Source organism: Ambystoma mexicanum, chromosome 5q (assembly GCF_040938575.1).
Source record: "Ambystoma mexicanum isolate Mex_15411 chromosome 5q, UKY_AmexF1_1, whole genome shotgun sequence".
In the NCBI taxonomy this organism is placed as follows: domain Eukaryota; kingdom Metazoa; phylum Chordata; class Amphibia; order Caudata; family Ambystomatidae; genus Ambystoma; species Ambystoma mexicanum.
Genome location: NC_090933.1, coordinates 1,282,133,025 through 1,282,150,154, shown reverse-complemented (window position 1 = coordinate 1,282,150,154; position 17,130 = coordinate 1,282,133,025). Strand labels below are relative to the sequence as shown.

The following is a 17,130-nucleotide window of genomic DNA, read 5'->3' as shown; positions in this document are numbered from 1 at the left end:
ACTAGACAAACAGGCACATGAGGCAGAAAAGAAGATGAAGAGTCAATGAGTTATTCCAAGTTGAAGAAGTGAGATTTTATGGCAAGAGTTTTTACTCCAAGTTGAAGAAGTTAGTTTTTATGGCACATTTGAACACAGTATAGCTTTGGATCTGCCGTATCCGGGCTGGAAGAGTGTTCCATAGAAGGGGACCCTGAGCATCTAGAGTGGTACCTCCAAATTTGGCTGTCCTGAAATTGGGGTGTTTAAGAATGATCACCGAAAGGTTCCTCACATTAGGCTTAGTGCTAATACGAGCTGACAGATATGTGGCATTACTTAGACTGAGGCATTTGTGGGTTGCAGTGAGTATCTTGTGTGTTATACGATGTTTGACGGGAAGACAATGAAGTTTTTTCCTGAAGGTGGAAATATGTGTTTGACGCGATTGGTTGAAGATATTGCGCACCGCATTATTCTGAGCCACTTGTAGATCCTTAGCCTATTTAACTAAAACAATACATTTGATTAATTCCCCATTTGGTGGAACACTACGGCGTGATTTTTTGTTAAAATTTGAAACTAACAAAGCTCACTTCCCAGTGTGTGCTGAAAAACTATAGGGAATAATTTAATTGGATAATCCTTTTTGTCCTGTTGACCCCAAATTCTTTAAGGAAGAGGGGTTTGTTTGTTCTTAAATCAGTCCAATCTTTTTATCCAGCTTCCCCTAACACAAGCCTTTCATTGGAGGGGGGAGGCTGAAATCCAAAATTCCCCAAAATATTCCAATTTTCTGTCCACCTTCCCCAACACAGACCAAAGTAGGTCTGAAAAACAAACTACTAAATAACCCTGTGTTTATTTTAAACCAAACGTGTGGGTGAAGTCATAACTGCCATATGTATTTGTACCAATCTTGAAACCCTACTTATAGCCCTTTAAGCCCACAGGAAAATCTAAATTGCACAACACTACATTTATAAATGTTTTGGTTATTGATCAGTTTAATAATTTCTTGAAGTGAAATGTGTAGACAATAAAGAATTGTGATTTGTGTTTTTTTAAACTTATTTGTGTAATTGATTTGAGTAACAAGAAATTAATGGCGAGCCACATAGAAGGTGGCGCATGTAGTTCAGTGTGATTTCTATTACTTTGAATTTAAATAAATACATATATATTTCCTGTACACCGGTCTGGTTCTTCGCTCATTGGTAGCTCAGGAGGAAGGATCCAAGGGGCATGATATGCATCTGAAGTAGAGATGAAGAAAAAAATCTGTTAAACAGTTTGTTGCATTACACCATGAGTGGGGAGTAAAGGAACTCCCTGTGTTGAGGGTGGTCTCTCAATAAACCGTTACACTACCCATCTCCCCTGTTTCCTATTGGCCACTATCCAGGCAACAGCCAAACCTTCCTCTCTGCTCTGGCCCAAACCTGGGACCTCCAACCCTCCCCTCCAACCTTTCCCATCAAGGGGACCCTGCACAGAAGACCACGACTAGTCTCAAGCCTTGCTGCTCAATTACCCTGTTATCTATCATCTGTAATTCATTGAGTGTTATACGCCAAAAGAATATGCGGTTTGAAAACACTTGTCTGGTTGCCAAGGACACTACCACTTAACCACATCTGGCTCTTCTTGAGCACCAGTTCCTAACTTCTCACTAGCCTCACACCACTAACACTAGCCACAGATGTAGCCTCACACAGTACAACACAGCCCAACACATAGCTGCTCCCTCTATCCTACTACTAATATAACTGGCCAGCCTCAGGACATTTTGAAAGTAATTACTGTCATTGTGAGTGCAAGAAATATATACTATGCTTCAGACTGCAGGCCCACAGAAACCCATTAAGGTTCAGGTGCGCACTATAGAATGTTCAGTCAGTTCTAAGAGGCCACACCCATGCAGTTTAATGCTTAACAAATATACAATAACATAACGTGCAGTATAATGTCAGCTGATAATTATGTGTGCTGTGACGATTCGCCAGGTCTCGTCACTTCTCCCCAGGGGGGATTCCTTTCCTATGAGGCAAGGGAGGTGAGGCTGATACCTGATAGTCCCCCTAGGGGTGGTAAAATGTGGGCGGCCCTGATAGGAAGGACTCTCGTGGGTACAAGGACATTTGTCTGGTAGATAATCTTCCTTACCACCAGTTCCATAAACCATTACTACATTACTACTACCAACTCTGTCCTTGTCATTATCAGAAGTCAAGTTTATGTGCTACTGTAACTTTTCTGAGGTTTTGACTTGCAATAGTACTGAGATGAGGAAGAACTCAGGAAGCATAAAGATTGACAATGGAAGGAATCAGAGAAGTACGGTGACCCTCCATGCAACTAGAAGAAGCATTGCAGTGTTCAGAGGGGGAGGACACAACAGAGCAACATCAAACCCCAGGAAGAACAGGTAAGCTGCCCAGGGAAATCCAAAGTTGTCAGGAGCTGTCAAGAACCAGTAGGGGTCTTAAAAGTAAATGAAGAATGCATCAGGAGTAATGGCCCTCATCCCAGTTGTGGTGGAACACTATAAAAAGGAACAATACTTTTGAAGAGTGCATCAGGAGTCATGTTCCTTATCGCAGTGGTCAACCCGATACCAATGTCAAAGCAGAGTGTATCGGGAGTCATTGTCATGAACCGCCGAATTCGTCCATTCTGGACTTCATGGTCCATGATGCACCGCGGTATGAACTCCGTGATCCTTCCAACATGGCCGACAGTTTCGAAACACTGCACACCAGCCCTTGCGCGTTACGTTTGACTTCCTAGAAAACATCCACGCCCCTGCGGCACCGCGCGTCTCAACACTACTGCTTGGAGTAGTTAGACGTGTGTTGTCGGAGTCCGCTCCGTGCTCTTTCTTTTTATTCCTTTGTTTTCCTCCTTCCCATTCCTGGTACCCGTTCATTCCCTTCCTTTCCTTTTTCCGTGGTTCATTCCTGGATTCGTCTAGTGCTCGGTACTATGGCGCTTTGCTTCCTTGCGAGCCTGGGCTCTATCTCCCTCCTGGTTCCACGTCCAGGATACTGAACGCTTCCTAGCGAAGGGCAACCAAGAACTCACGCTGAAATCCGAAGACCCGTGCCCAGGCCTGTACAAGTCTCGGACAGTTCGAAAGAAGGAAGCCACTTCCAAGAAGATCGCAAATAAGGAGAAACAGGTGAGAAGGGGAGAAACTTGTGACAGTCATCTCCCTCGTCGCAGTGGTCAGTCCAATACTACTGCCCAAACAGAGTGCATCGGGAATCATCTCCCTAATTGCTGTGGTCCACTCAATACTACTGCCCAAGCAGAGTGTGTCAGGAGTCATCTACCTCATCACAGTGGTCTACCCAATAACACTGGCCAAGCAGAGAGCATCAGGAGTCAGCTCCCTCATGGCAGTCCTTTGCTAAATGCCACTGGTAAAATAGAGTGGATCGGGAGTCATCTCCCTTGTCGCAGTGGCTCAACAAACACCACTGGAAAACCATAGTGCTTCAGGAGAAAACTCCCTCATCAAGATAATAACATTGAAGAAACCACAAAAGATACATATAAGGGGAACACGGATAGCCCTGGGAAAGATATGCCTCGGTGGAGTATCAAGTGGAAGCCAAATAAGGCTGTGAGCTTCTATACTTCCTGGAAAGAGTTAAAGAGACTAATCCAAGTTTTCCACAAGAGTGTTTAAATAACACTGCAGGGAATCTTTACAGAAGGGCCAGGAGAAGGGAGTCATTCCCGTGGTCCCCTCAATGGGACATTGAAGGAATTACTTCTATTAGAAGATTGAAGCAAGAAACTAGGAGAAGGGAGTCATTCTCCTGGTCCCATGCAATGGGACATTGAAGGAGTTAGTTCTACCATAAGAGGAAAGCAAGAAACCAGGAGAATGGAGTCATTCTCCTGGCCCCATGTGATGGGACATTGAAGGAGTTACTTCTACTATAAGAGGGAAGCAAGAAATCAGGAGAAGGGAGTCATTCTCTTGGTCCCATGTGATGGGATATTGAAGGAGTTACTTCTATTAGAAGAATGAAGCAAGAAACTAGGAGAAGGGAGTCATTCTCCTGGTGAAGAAAACACAAACTTCACTTCAGTTAAATACTTATGTTTATAGTGTCAGGGTTAGATTAGTTGGTTTCTGACAGAGGACAGAGAACATTTAATTCTGATGGACATTCTGACAGGTCACATCGTTTTCCTAGGTTGAGGCAGGGCAAGCCCCTTAGAAGTCGGAGTTACACAATACAATTGTACAGCCACAAAAGGACCCCTCCTTGTCAGTCTCCTTCTACACCCTCACAGTGCACATACAATGGCTGCTGGTGGTCAGGCCTACATCTTTAGTGGCCATCAGTGTGGGTGCATATGCATACGACGACAGGTGGTGGCCATTCAAACATGTATGATGGCCAGGCCGACAGCCATAGTGGCCATCAGTGGGGATGCACATGCATATGACAGGTGGTGGCCATTCAAACATGTATGATGGCTGCTGGTGGCCAGGCCTACATCCATAGTGGCCATCAGTGGGGATGCACATGCATACGACAGGTGGTGGCCATTCAAACATATATGATGGCTGCTGGTGGCCAGGCCTACATCCATAGTGGCCATCAGTGGGAATGCACATGCATACGACAGGTGGTGGCCATTCAAACATGTATGATGGCTGCTGGTGGCCAGGCCTACATCCATAGTGGCCATCAGTGGGAATGCACATGCATACGACAGGTGGTGGCCATTCAAACATGTATGATGGCTGCTGGTGGCCAAGCCTACATCCATAGTGGCCATCAGTGGGGATGCACATGCATACGACAGGTGGTGGCCATTCAAACATGTATGATGGCTGCTGGTGGCCAGGCCTACATCCATAGTGGCCATCAGTGGGGATGCACATGCATACGACGACAGGTGGTGGCCATTCAAACATTTATGATGGCTGCTGGTGGCCAAGCCTACAGCCATAGTGGCTGTCAGTGTGGATGCATTGTGACAAATCAACTTCCGGGGCATCAGTGGTCCAGGGATGAATATCAGTTTCTAAACTATCAATTAACCCCACACCTCTAGTACACCAGAAGGGATCCGAACAGTTTGGAAACACCAGTAAATTATAAACCTCTTTGTCCAATGTTGATAACGTTGACAGAATGGCAGGCTTATCTCTGCAAAGTTGTGGATCGTTGGTTAGTTGCAACACAGCGAAAATACAATTATTACCCAATGATAAAAGGGACTGTCCTGTCAAGGTTGTATAAAAATATCTACTTTATTATTATCACAACAGACAGTTTTAGCACAATACAAAATACAACCCAACCTGTAAAGGAATGCAAAGGACAGACAGGTTCAAAGAAGGAAAAGGGGTGCACTCTGGATACTGATAGGAGGGTAGTCGGTAAAGTAATGAATCACAATAGTTCAAGGATTCTTGTTTTCAACACAAAGGGAGCAATGGGTCATAAAATGTCACTAGGGGCCTTCGGAGACGGACCAGGGGGACAGAACAACAATGCACCATGTGCTGTAGATGTTCTTGGTGCTCGACAGAGTCGAGTCAGTTTCAGGGCACCTTGCAGCTTCTGCAACAGAGTTCAAGACGGGAGACATCTCTGGGTATCAGTTGGCAGGCAGTTCGGCCAGCAAGGCTGGATGGGCAGCTGCAGGCTGGCCTACACAGCAGATCAGGGTCAGGAATAATTTCCTTGGTACTGGTTGGCGGTTCTGAAGCACTGGTTGAGACGTCTCAGAAGGCGTTAGCGACTGCGGCATAACAACAGTCAGGAGTACAGTTGGTTGCAGCTCGAGGGGCTCGACTGTCTCAAAAATGTCCTTTAAGGCAGACGTCTGTAGATGCTTGTCGATGCACCGCTCCTAGCTTCTTCACTGGGCTTGTGTCGTCCTTTAAGGTGGACGGCCCAAAGCTGAGGTGAGGGTTGCAGGCAGCTGCCTTGTCCTTGGTTTGGTTCAGAGACTTTCTGGCACTTCCCGCCTAGGAAGCTTGTGGCAGAGATTAGCAGGGCATGCTGTGTGCTGGCTGGGTACTGGTTCTGGAGCTGCTGGACGGTCCTCTGGATTCAGTATCTCCCTCGGTTCCCTGGGAGATGTTTAGTGGAAGGATCTTGTTTCATTCTTGGAGGTCCTGGCCTTCCTTCACTGGCTGAAGATCTAAGGTAGACTGTACCTTCAGCCAGGGTCCAATGCTGAGTTCTTCTTGCTACTCCTTGTGAAGTCTTCATATGATCTGCCTAAAAGAGGGGCTCAGCCTCTTTAAAAGTCAAATGGGCCACAGTGATTGGTGTATGCTAAGCATACCTAAGTGAACCAATCCTGGGTCCCCACCAACAATCTCCTGTATGCATGAGGTCATAACCAGAGTGCTTTGCAACAGAAAAGGTAAAGGGGTGAGTAATACTAAATCCCACCCATCTTCCTGTCGGTTGTGTATCAAAGGGTCTCTCTAGTTAATGGAGCTCTCTGTGGTTCCTGATTAAAGCGGTAGGTCTCGCTTGAAGCTGCAGTTGGGTCCATACTTTCTGCCTCCGTCAAATCACATACTCCTACCTTCTGAATGGGGTCCCCCTGCAGGGATGACTACTGTAACACACAGTCCTAGACATGATATTTCACTGTCCATTGATACTAAGGGTGGGAGCTGGCTTCAAGTTCACACAGTGTATGTTAAAGGTTGTTGGGGTTTCCTGTCTCCTTTGTTAGCCTCTGCAGCCAGGCCCCATGTGAGCCTGTTTTAATAAAACTCTGATTAGTATGCAAATGCAGCCAACGACAACATTGCTGAACAAAAGGACAGGGCAGGTCCATTGAGCCTTTGTTAGTTAATTATGCTGGCCATGGCAGGGGGAAGGTTTTGTCCTCCCCCTTCTGAGAGGACATGGTGTAATCCTGGCTGTTATATCCCAACTAAATATGACAGATATGGAAGGAGCCTGTAGGCTGTATCCACCCAAAGTACATAGGTCTATGTGTATATCCTGCAGTGAGCATAGGGAAATGTGTGTGTATTAGCCCGACACATTTTTTGGAGGTTCATCTACCCTAGTTAAATTTTGTTAAAAAAATGTTTAAACCATGCAAGCCACACCCACCATGCGGATGGTTGAATTCCTCACAGGCATATATAGGTATGGAGACAGGTAGTTGCTATACAAACACATTCAATGGCTGCTGGTGGCCAGGCCGACATCTATAGTGGCCGTCAGTGAGGATGCATATGCCTATTTGGACAGGTCAGGGGCATCCAAACACATATGATGGCTGCTGGTGGCCACGTGTACACATGAGGGTTTGTATCCACATGAAAACATAATAGCAGCCGGCAGCCATGAGTACACATACATTCTCAGTTATGACACATATGATGGAAGTTGCAGATATTGGCATAACTATGGCACTCAATGGCCAATGGGTAGACTTTTGATGGAAGTGTGGTGTCTATGTGTACACACGGACACATTTAGGCGGCAGTTGATGACAATGTATACAGGTATGTTGGCAGTCGGTCGCCATGTGCACACATATGATGGCAGTTGATTGATTTGTGTTTCCATAGGATGGCAGTGGTGGTCATGCGCACTAATATGAAGGCCACCGGTGACCATGCATATTCATGTGATGGCAGCATTGCCCACCCGTACATATACAATCTTATGCTGGTGGCCTCACATGCACATATGATGCCAGTTTGTGGCCACCGGCACATTTATGATGACATGTGGTCTATATTTGCAGCCAGTGGACCGGGGTACACATATGATGGCTGCCAGTGGACAGCTGTCAAAATATGGCAGCCTGACTTGCAGGCATTTACATGTGAGGCTTGACGGTATGTCATACACACACATATTATGCCATCAATTGTCCATCCATGCTCATAAGATAGCTGCTCGTGCCCCTGGGTGCACATGTAGTGCCCCCTGGTTGTCATGTGTACAGATATGGAGCCATCGACCATGCGTGCCCGTATGATGGCAACCCATGGACATACGCACAGCACACGTATGCTGTACGTGTGCTGTGCGTATGCCCATGGGTTGCCATCATACAACCCATGGAAGCTGTGTGAGCACATGCGATGAAAGTGGGCGTCACATGTGTGCACCCTATGGTCATGCGCACACATGACACGGCAGCCGGTGGGCATACCTGCCCATGCGAGTCCAGCCGTGGCCCTGCACGCACACTCCCCACCTGCCCTTAACACTCACCCTCGACCTCGGAATTTCTCCATTGTGTGCACCTCTGAAAAGGATCCGCCGGCGTCTCCCCGGGTCCCGGTTAATAATTCATTGCGGCTGAAAGCGGGGAGGGGCGAGAGGCACGCAGAGGTAGAGGGAGGCGCGTGCACCCACGCGCACGGGCAGCACACTGCGGGCTCCGCGATGCTGGGCTGAGTCAGGCAGCCCCCCCCCCTGCTAGGGAGGGGAGGAGCCGCAGGCGGTGCAGTCACACCCGCACACACCACCTCAACTTTCCCTGCACGGTCCGGGGGCACCGGGCAGCGCCGCCTCGAGGGGAGGTCCCATGCCAGCTGGACCCGGGGTGGTGCCGCGGCGGGCAGGCAGGTGGCCACCGCCGTCCCCTTGATCTCGGCACCTGTTTGGGATTGGTCGCCGCTGCCGCTGGATGGTGCGGCCAGGGATGGAAGGGGGCCGGCCGGTGCGGACCATGGCGTGAGGATGCTGAGGTGAGCCACGGGAGCGCCGGCGAATCAGAGGGGGCGCTGGGCCGGCGCGAGCGATGCGGGATGCTGAGCCTGCAGCGGCCGCGGGGCAGGGGGGCTCGCGGGGGGGGGGGGGGGGGGGTATGCAGAGAGTGCATCCTGAGCCCAGTGCACGGTGTAGAGGGGAGGATGGTGGAGAAGGAGGGCAGGAGTGGCCACGGACGGTGCACGCAGGAGTGGCCCAGGCATGCACGGCAGGAGAGGCTGCTCGGAGCCCACCGTGTCAACACAAGGACAGGGAGGCTCGCGGGCTGGAAGCCATGGGGCGGGATGAGCAAAGGATGCCCAGCGTGTGCATTGAGATCCTACTGGGCCAGGCAGGCAGGGGCCAGAGAAAGTTTGCGGGCAGACGACCCAGGGCCCGCCTTACCGGAACTTTGCATCTGTGCAAATGCCATCTTGAACGGTATTAGCACCAGGGCGCAGATTACCCCGGGACAAACACATGTATGCTTCCCGTGCATGTTTGCAGCGCCGCAATGCAGGGATAATATTTGGCAAAACTGCACAGGTGCAAAGTTTCTGTAATGCAGCTGCTGGTCGTGAACAGCCAGGATGGGGCACACAAGTGCATGGGGGGGGGGGGCAGGTGGGGAATGCTGGGCATGCGAGGGGGGGGGCAGGCGGGGAATGCTGGGCTGCACATGGTCGGCACCTAGGAGGTGGGAGAAGCTGCTGGGTGAAAGGAGGGCCATCGACATTACACAGGGCAGAGAATAGATGTTACATGGGAGAGTGTACTGGGTGACGGGGAGGGGCAGGGGCAGTGCATGTCACGGGTAATGGCTCATGGGTGACAAGAGGGCAGAGATTGTGCATGCCATGGGGAGAAGCAGGTTGGAAAGGAGGTGAAATACAGTGTATTCCATGGGGAGATGCTAGTGGGTGAAAGGAGGAGCAGAGGCAGTGCATTCCATGTAAGAGGCTGATGGCTTGATGTGTGGCTCGGAGATTCACTTTGGGGGAAGACTTGGCTCTTGGGCGGGGTTTGAAAGCAGAGATAAGTGGGTGAAAGAAAGGGATGAGCGTTATCAGGGGGGCAGCAGAGTGGACGCACGTGGTGGGGGGACCTTCGGGGATCTCCAAGAGTGGGCCTAAAGACACTCAACCACGCCGAGTGTTACAGGGAGTTAAAAGGTGGTTGTAGACCCTCCCGAGTGGGCACCACCCCATAGAACAGGTTACTTGGCCGTGTTCGCTCTCGGTAGGGGGGCTCCCAGACCTTTTTGCGTATCCAGTGTTTAGCTTAACCACTGCCTATGCCACGAGCTCCCAGTTAACTGTGGTGTGGGTGGCCATCATGCCAGCATGGAGGCATTTTACTACTGGGGTTCGGATTTGCAGACCCCTGTATCAGGCAGACAAAAGGCATGCAGGACATGCTGACAGTGCATTTGAAGTCGGATGAAAGACTATAGGGAAACTAAAGGAAAGAGCCTAGCAGACAGTGTGAAAGTGCTTGTAGGGGCGGGTGAAAGGGCAGACAAGACGGGGTGAACATACATAGGAGATAGGGGTGAAACTGTATGGGGGACCTGGTAAAAGTGCATTAGGGATCTAGGTGAAAGTGCTTTGGAGATGGGGCTGAAAGTGCATACAAAAAGTAGTAAAAGTACAGAGGAGACAGGGTGAACAAGCATAGGGGTTAGGGGTGGAACTGTATGGGAGACCTAGTAAAAGTGCATAAGGGAACTACCTTAAGGTGCTTAGGAGATTGGGTGAAAATGCACAAGAAACTAGGCAAAAGTGCAGAGGAGATAGGGTGAATGTACATAGGAGGTGGGGTGAAACTGGTAAACCGCGTAAAAGTGCACACGTGATTTAGGTGAAAGTGCATAGGAGATGGTGGTGATAGTGCATAGGAGATGGTGGTGATAGTGCATATGAGATGGTGGTGATAGCGCATAGGAGATGGTGGTGATAGCGCATAGGAGATGGTGGTGATAGTGCATATGAGATGGTGGTGATAGTGCATAGGAGATGGTGGTGATAGTGCATATGAGATGGTGGTGATAGTGCATAGGAGATGGTGGTGATAGTGCATAGGAGATGGTGGTGATAGTGCATAGGAGATGGTGGTGATAGTGCCTAGGAGATGGTGGTGATAGAGCATAGGAGATGGTGGTGATAGCGCATAGGAGATGGTGGTGATAGTGCATATGAGATGGTGGTGATAGTGCATATGAGATGGTGGTGATAGTGCCTAGGAGATGGTGGTGATAGTGCATATGAGATGGTGGTGAAAGTGCATATGTGAGATGGTGGTGATAGTGCATATGTGAGAGGGTGAAGGAGCAGAAGAGACAGGGTGAGTGTGACAGGAGATGGGCAAACGGGAAGTACTCATAAGACCAGGTGAAGTGACTGCCGGTCCTGGTGAAAGTGCATAGGGGAACCATGCGAAAGTGCATAGGACACCTGGTGAAAGTGCATTTGAAATCTGGTGAAAGTGAACGTGGGGGGGCATCGAAGTAGCGAATGGACTGGATACAGTAAAAATGCCGTAGATGAAGTTGCCCAGAAGGGGGTGTCTGATTGGAGAATGCCATTTAAAAACCGGAAACCGGGGCAGGTGGGAGGGGCTCTGAGGAGGAGGGGCTAATCCCAGTGACCGACCTGAATGCAGGGGTCAATGGTGGGAAGTCATGAAAGGCCAGGCTTTTATTCTGGGTGCTGGTGGCCCGGCTTCTGGGGAAGTCGTCTCTTGCCCCCCCCTGCCCTTGGGCTATCAGACGCTGGTTGGGCGGTGTCTTTTTTCAGGGTGCTCTTGCCATTGTTATGAGGCAGTGCTTTATTCGGGGTGCTGTGCCAGGGCCAGGCCTGTGGGGCAGTGCTGCTAAGATGGTGCATTTTGTGGGGTTGGCAGCGTTGCTGGGGGCAGTGACCTTGCGCAGAGCTTGATTGCAGTGTTGCTGGTAGCTCACCGTTATCATGCAATTGCATGGATTGCGGGGTGTGGGTGGGTTCCCGCTTTTGGACCACAATAGTGGGGCATCAGTGGAGTGCTTGACACCTTTTCTTCTTGCATGGCACGGGTCACTGTTTATGCTGCGGCAGTGGGATCTGTCTTCTGCTCAGGGTCGCCTAGTGAGGTCATTAATACCGGCCGCATCCCATAAACAGGGATACAGGGCCGGCCTTAGGAGTTGCAGGGCCCTGGAAGGCAAAAGATGTGTGGGTCCCCCTAAATTGCATAGATAGTGATATCAGTGCTATCAGGCAATGAGTCTTTAGTACTCAAAGGTATCATGGGAAGTTAAATTAAAAACATGTTGCAATGCGTAAGGTAGTAGACAAATACACTGTGGTGTCCAGTATATTGTATTGTATTGTATTCGGTTATTTATATAGCGCTCTTTCCCCATTTGTATGGCCTCAATGCGCTTTGTGGTTGGAACGCCCTCAGTGACCGCAGTCAATGTGGTGGAGGTTCTAAGAGTTTAGTTAAAGAGATGCTTGTGTGCATTTTCACCGGCATAAGACTTAGGTGGCTGGCTAGGCTCCAATATGAAGTGTCAATGGCAATATCAGGAGTGAGGCATTTTTGGAAGCAGCGGCAGCTGAATACCTTGTACAGACTTCTAATTTTGGCACATACGGCATTGTGTGATAAAGGTTGCGGGAGCCCTCGCTTTGGTTAAGTGGCGATGGTCGGATTTGAGCGCAATGTGCAGTTCAGAAACTTGAACACATCTCTTCCCAGATGTAATTGGTAGAAATACTGTTCGCAGAAGGTCTTTTTAATCTTTGGTTTAAAAAGACTGTGTGGAAGGCATTGCAAAAATATGGTGATTGTGTTTTGCAAACTCAAACTAACTGCTGTTTTTGCACAAGATTCACACATGTTTTTATATTTGGGCATATAGTTGAAATTAGCAATATGCTTTTATTTCGGAAGCTACAGAAAAGGATTAGTTTGACTGTCCAAAAAAATAATTAAGCAATAAGCTCTGAGCAGCAGGGGCATTACCTGACTCAGTAAAACCCCAGCAACGAGGGGCTTATTGCTATTAGTACCCCGGCCCACAAGACCGGGGTACGAATAGCATTCTTTTTCTGTTCCAAAACGCAGAAGGGTTTCGGAACAGAAAGAAAAAAAAATGTCCTAACAAATGGCAGCCGGGAAAGGGAAAACAGAGTCCGTTTTCCCTTTCCATGGCGGCCATCGGGAGCGGACGCGCTGGGGACAGAAGTGTTCCCAGCCCGTTCACTCCCGAAATAGGAAAAAAAAGAAGGTAAGTGGGGTTGGGAGGTCATGGAGGGGATTGTTTGCAGGGGGGAGAAATAAAACACTTATCTGAATCCCTGGCAGGGGAGGATGGCAGCCTCCAGCCGTGTGGCGGCTCGGAGCGGGGATTGCCCCATTTTGAGCCTCCTCATTGGCTGAGGGGCTACCACACCCCCGCTCCCTGCCGGGGATGACGATTTGAGGGATTCTGCGTGACTTATGGACCGGGCGAGAGCCAATCAGATTGCGTCTAACAATAGCAATTCATAACTACGTTTATCAAGAGCTGCTCGCTACAAAATGCAGAGGTAGGCTCATTAATGTACCCCAAGGCCTGCATTGGAGAGGGTGAGCCGGCCAAAAACTGTTCACAGGGTGTAGAATAGCAGGGGATCCTACAGCAGAAAGATGCAGAGGCAACTAAGCAGGTTGGGAGACTGTTGCTGACATGTTACATGTTTAGACCTTCCTGTAAATCATATGTCTTTTTCCTATTCCTGCGGCAACATGTGCTGTAAAATGTGTTTTTTGACATGGGGATGAGTACGGCTCCCTCGCTTCGCGCAGTGTGGGTACTTTTGCCCCCATTGCAAAAATCAAAAGCTGGCACCCAGGAATATGCGCACAGTAAGTGAACATATCTTAAAGTGAAAGATACACAGTTAGTTCACTTGACCTTTCCCCTTAGAAGAAAGTGCACCAGACAAAAGAGCTTTGGCCTTTCAAAAAAAGTAAGACATGCAATCTATATAGTTGCACATCCAAAAACACCCACTACTTTGAATGATTTGTTTAACAATATGTTTAAATTTTTGTATCATTTGGCGTACTCCGTGGGACATTATATCTTCAATATCCGTGGACCATTCATTAACTTGCCTGATGGTTGCCAATGGCCTCTCTATGTATTAATCAAATAGACTATCAAAAGATTGATTGTTATATTTAATATGCACATGCTTTAATTGGGTTCTATTGCTATTAAGTTCTACAAATGTGTTACTCTCTCGATTCACTGATCGGCACCCGATGAAGGGAATTCTGACTCCAGAAACACGTTGTGCCTTGTACTTTTAAACATAAAAGAAGAATTGAACAAAGAATTGTTTCTGTACATTTGTTATTTATTAAGAGTTTAATGTATCAACATACATATGGAGGTTCTATATACATCCTATTGGCTGTTGTTAAGCACAAAGGTGTGCAGGGTGCGGGAGTGTCTGAAACTCCACTCATCCGGGAGGCGGTGTAGCTTTAATCTACGGTACGGCTATAATTGGTTGCCTCTTACGCATGGCTTAAATATGGAGGCTTTATTAGCTCGTCTTCAAATTGTGGCTTCAATTAGTTATCGGCCACCGCGGACTGAATCTGTTTTTATGGAATTGCTGGGGACTTGAATTTAGGCTCAATGCTTCTTTGCATTCCCAGACTTCCCATTTTATCACTGCTCTGAACGGCCTGGACTTGCCCTAGCTATATGCCGAGCCTACTCACCAGCTCGGAAACATGCTGGACTTGATCTTCTTCGTCACTAGGCTGGTCTCGATCTCTGCTGCATGCTACATCCCATGGACTGATCATTTTATTATTCCTTTCATAGTCAGAACTTCTTCTCCCTCTGCTGTTTCTACCACCGGCAGCTTCTATCGTAACTGGCGCGCGGTTGATACATCGAATCTGGCAGCCCAAATCTGTAATCAATGCTCGTCCCCTCAGACTATTGATCTAAATGTCCTTACACAGACCTTCAGGTCTACAACCGATGCATTCGCCTCCCCTTAAACTATCCAAACCTCGTTCCCGTCTGTCTGAGCTGTGGTTTAATTCAAACCGTAAGCTACTCCGGCTGCATCGTAGGCAGGCCGAGCGTAACTGGCGCATTTCCTATTGCCCGATCACCAAAGCAGTTTACCACCAGGCCACAGCTATTCATCACAAAGCTGTTGTAGAGACCAAGCGTGCATTTTACACTCAGCAAGGTGAGACTTCCATCAAGCAACCTAAGGAACCTTTTAGCTTGGGAAGCTTTTTATCCATAGCTCCAGCTCCTTCTGGCATGGTCACCCCATCACAGGCACTCTGTGATTCCATGGCGATATTTTTTGTACAGAAGATTGAAACCAATCGTGAGAAAATCTGTATCTTCTGCCCCCGTTCCATTGAATGCGATGGTGGAATCCCCTCCCACTGTCTCATCATCTATCCAGAGGCCCAGTTTACCCGTGTTTACCTTGACTGATGTCCTAACAGTAACCAAGAGAATGAAGCTATTCCCCTGGGTACTTTGAAGGAGAGTATTCTGACCATTGCACCGATAGGGGTACACGCGGTCAATTGTTCCTTTATATCAGGTTTTATCCCGCCTGGGCTGAAGCATGCCCTTGTAATTCCTCTTTTAAAAAAGGTCTCCCTGTACCATACGGTTCCTTAGAGTTTTTGGCAGATTTCTTTATTACCTGTTTTAATGAAGCTTTTGGAGTCCTTAGTGACCCCTCGGCTAAGCATTTTTCAGGAAAACTCGTCCTTTTTTTATTCTTGTCAGTTGGGCTTTCATCCAGGAAGTGACACTCAGTCCGTCCTGGTCTCGTCGTTGACCATCTGGCACGGCTACATGATCAAGGTGGTGCAGGGGCGCGGATTCTTCTTGATTTATCGGCTGTATTTGACACCATTGATCACTCGACTTTGTTGGATCGCTTGGATGGAGCAGGGCTCATGGGCTCAGTGGTATCCTGGTTTAGGTCTTGTTTAGCTGGCCCCTCGTAATCTCTCTCCCTCCCTCCCTTTTGCTCCACCCCCATGCCTTTCTCTTGTGGTGCCCGTCAGTGTCCTGCCCTCTTCCCCATCCTGTTCAATTCGTACATTCGGCCTCTTGCCAAACTCACCCTTTCCCATGGCTTCCAGTGCTACTCCTCTCCAGAGGGTACCCAGATTATTATCCGTTTGGATCTGGCCCAGTCTGAAACAGCTGCCCGCGTGAGGTCTGGTCTGGAATGTGTCGGAAATTGAATGAGTGGCAATTGGCTGAAATTGAACGGAGATAAGACAGAGGTACTGGTGGTAGGCCCTCCCTCAGCTTCTGCTGTATGGACCCCTGGTTTCTGGTCTTCTTATCTCAGCCGGTTTCCATCACCGGTTGCCATGGTAAAGGACGTGGGCTTTAAGATCACAGCCTCTACATCTGATGAAGCCCAGGTGAGTACGATCTGCTACTCCGGCTATTTTAAACTGGCGGTGTTACGCTAACTGTTTTGTTTATTCCGTCTCACCTTGGCCCCTCGCTTGTGGCGTTGCTGATTTTTGGCTCTTTGGATTACTGCAATTCCCCTTTCTTATCGCAACCTGCCTATCTTATCCGACGCCCTCAGGTTCTTGAAAATCTTGCTGCTGGAGTAGCTACCGAAACTCCCTTCGGAGCCCATATTATTCCTGTTCTTAGATCACTCCATTGGTTCCTTGTTTCCAAACGCATTATTTTCAAATCCTTATGTATATATAGTACATCGTGCCTTTTATGGCAGGGGTACGAAATACCTTCAGCGGAAATTTGCCCGTATGTACCTGCGTAAGCTCTTCACTCCCACAACCCTTTTGTTATTCTAGTTCCTCGTGTTCAGCTCTCTCGTTTTGGGGGCTGTGCTTTCTCGGTGGTGGTCACGAGAGCGTGGAACCAGCTTCTTCGCTCTCTTCGGGCCACTGAGAATCACCTTCTGTGTAGACGCGCACTGAAAACATTTCTCTTTCAGTCTCAGCTCTGTGGGTCATTGGCTGTTCTGTTGTCAGGTTTTGAGAAGCAAGGTGCTTTCTTTGCTGGAAGCTGCACTTTATAAATTCAGATAACATAACATAACATTAGATAACAAGCACCATAACATCGTCCCCTTACATTCATCAATCTTGGCTCCATGACCACCAAATCCGGCTCTGTCCTGAAAAATGGTTAAAGCCTTTTCCATCCACTCAGTCTTCTCTTGTGCCCACAGGGCACACAAGCCATCTGCTAGTGCCTGAGGCTCAGCAGGTGGGCGCGCACCCTAACTTCTTCCTACTCACTACAAGAAAGCACACAGATAAGGCAGCTGTGACAAATCAACTTCCGGGGCACCAGTGGTCCAGAGATGAATATCGGTTTCTAAACCATCAATCAGCCTCACACCTCTAGTACACC

General features: G+C 48.5%; 1 protein-coding gene across 4 annotated transcripts in view; it reads left to right on the top strand.

The window, feature by feature from the left end:
* Positions 1-17,130, top strand: part of PLEC (plectin) — a 1,447,724-nt gene that overhangs the window by 266,646 nt on the left and 1,163,948 nt on the right. Inside the window, exon 1 of one of the 4 annotated variants that reach the window (XM_069621869.1) lies at positions 8,304-8,695. The exons of 2 other annotated variants lie outside the window; for them this stretch is intronic. The gene's annotated coding sequence lies outside the window, so the exon portion shown is untranslated. Of the gene's footprint in view, positions 1-8,303; positions 8,696-17,130 lie in introns of those variants that run through there. One more of the 4 variants, XM_069621864.1, reaches the window with a different exon arrangement.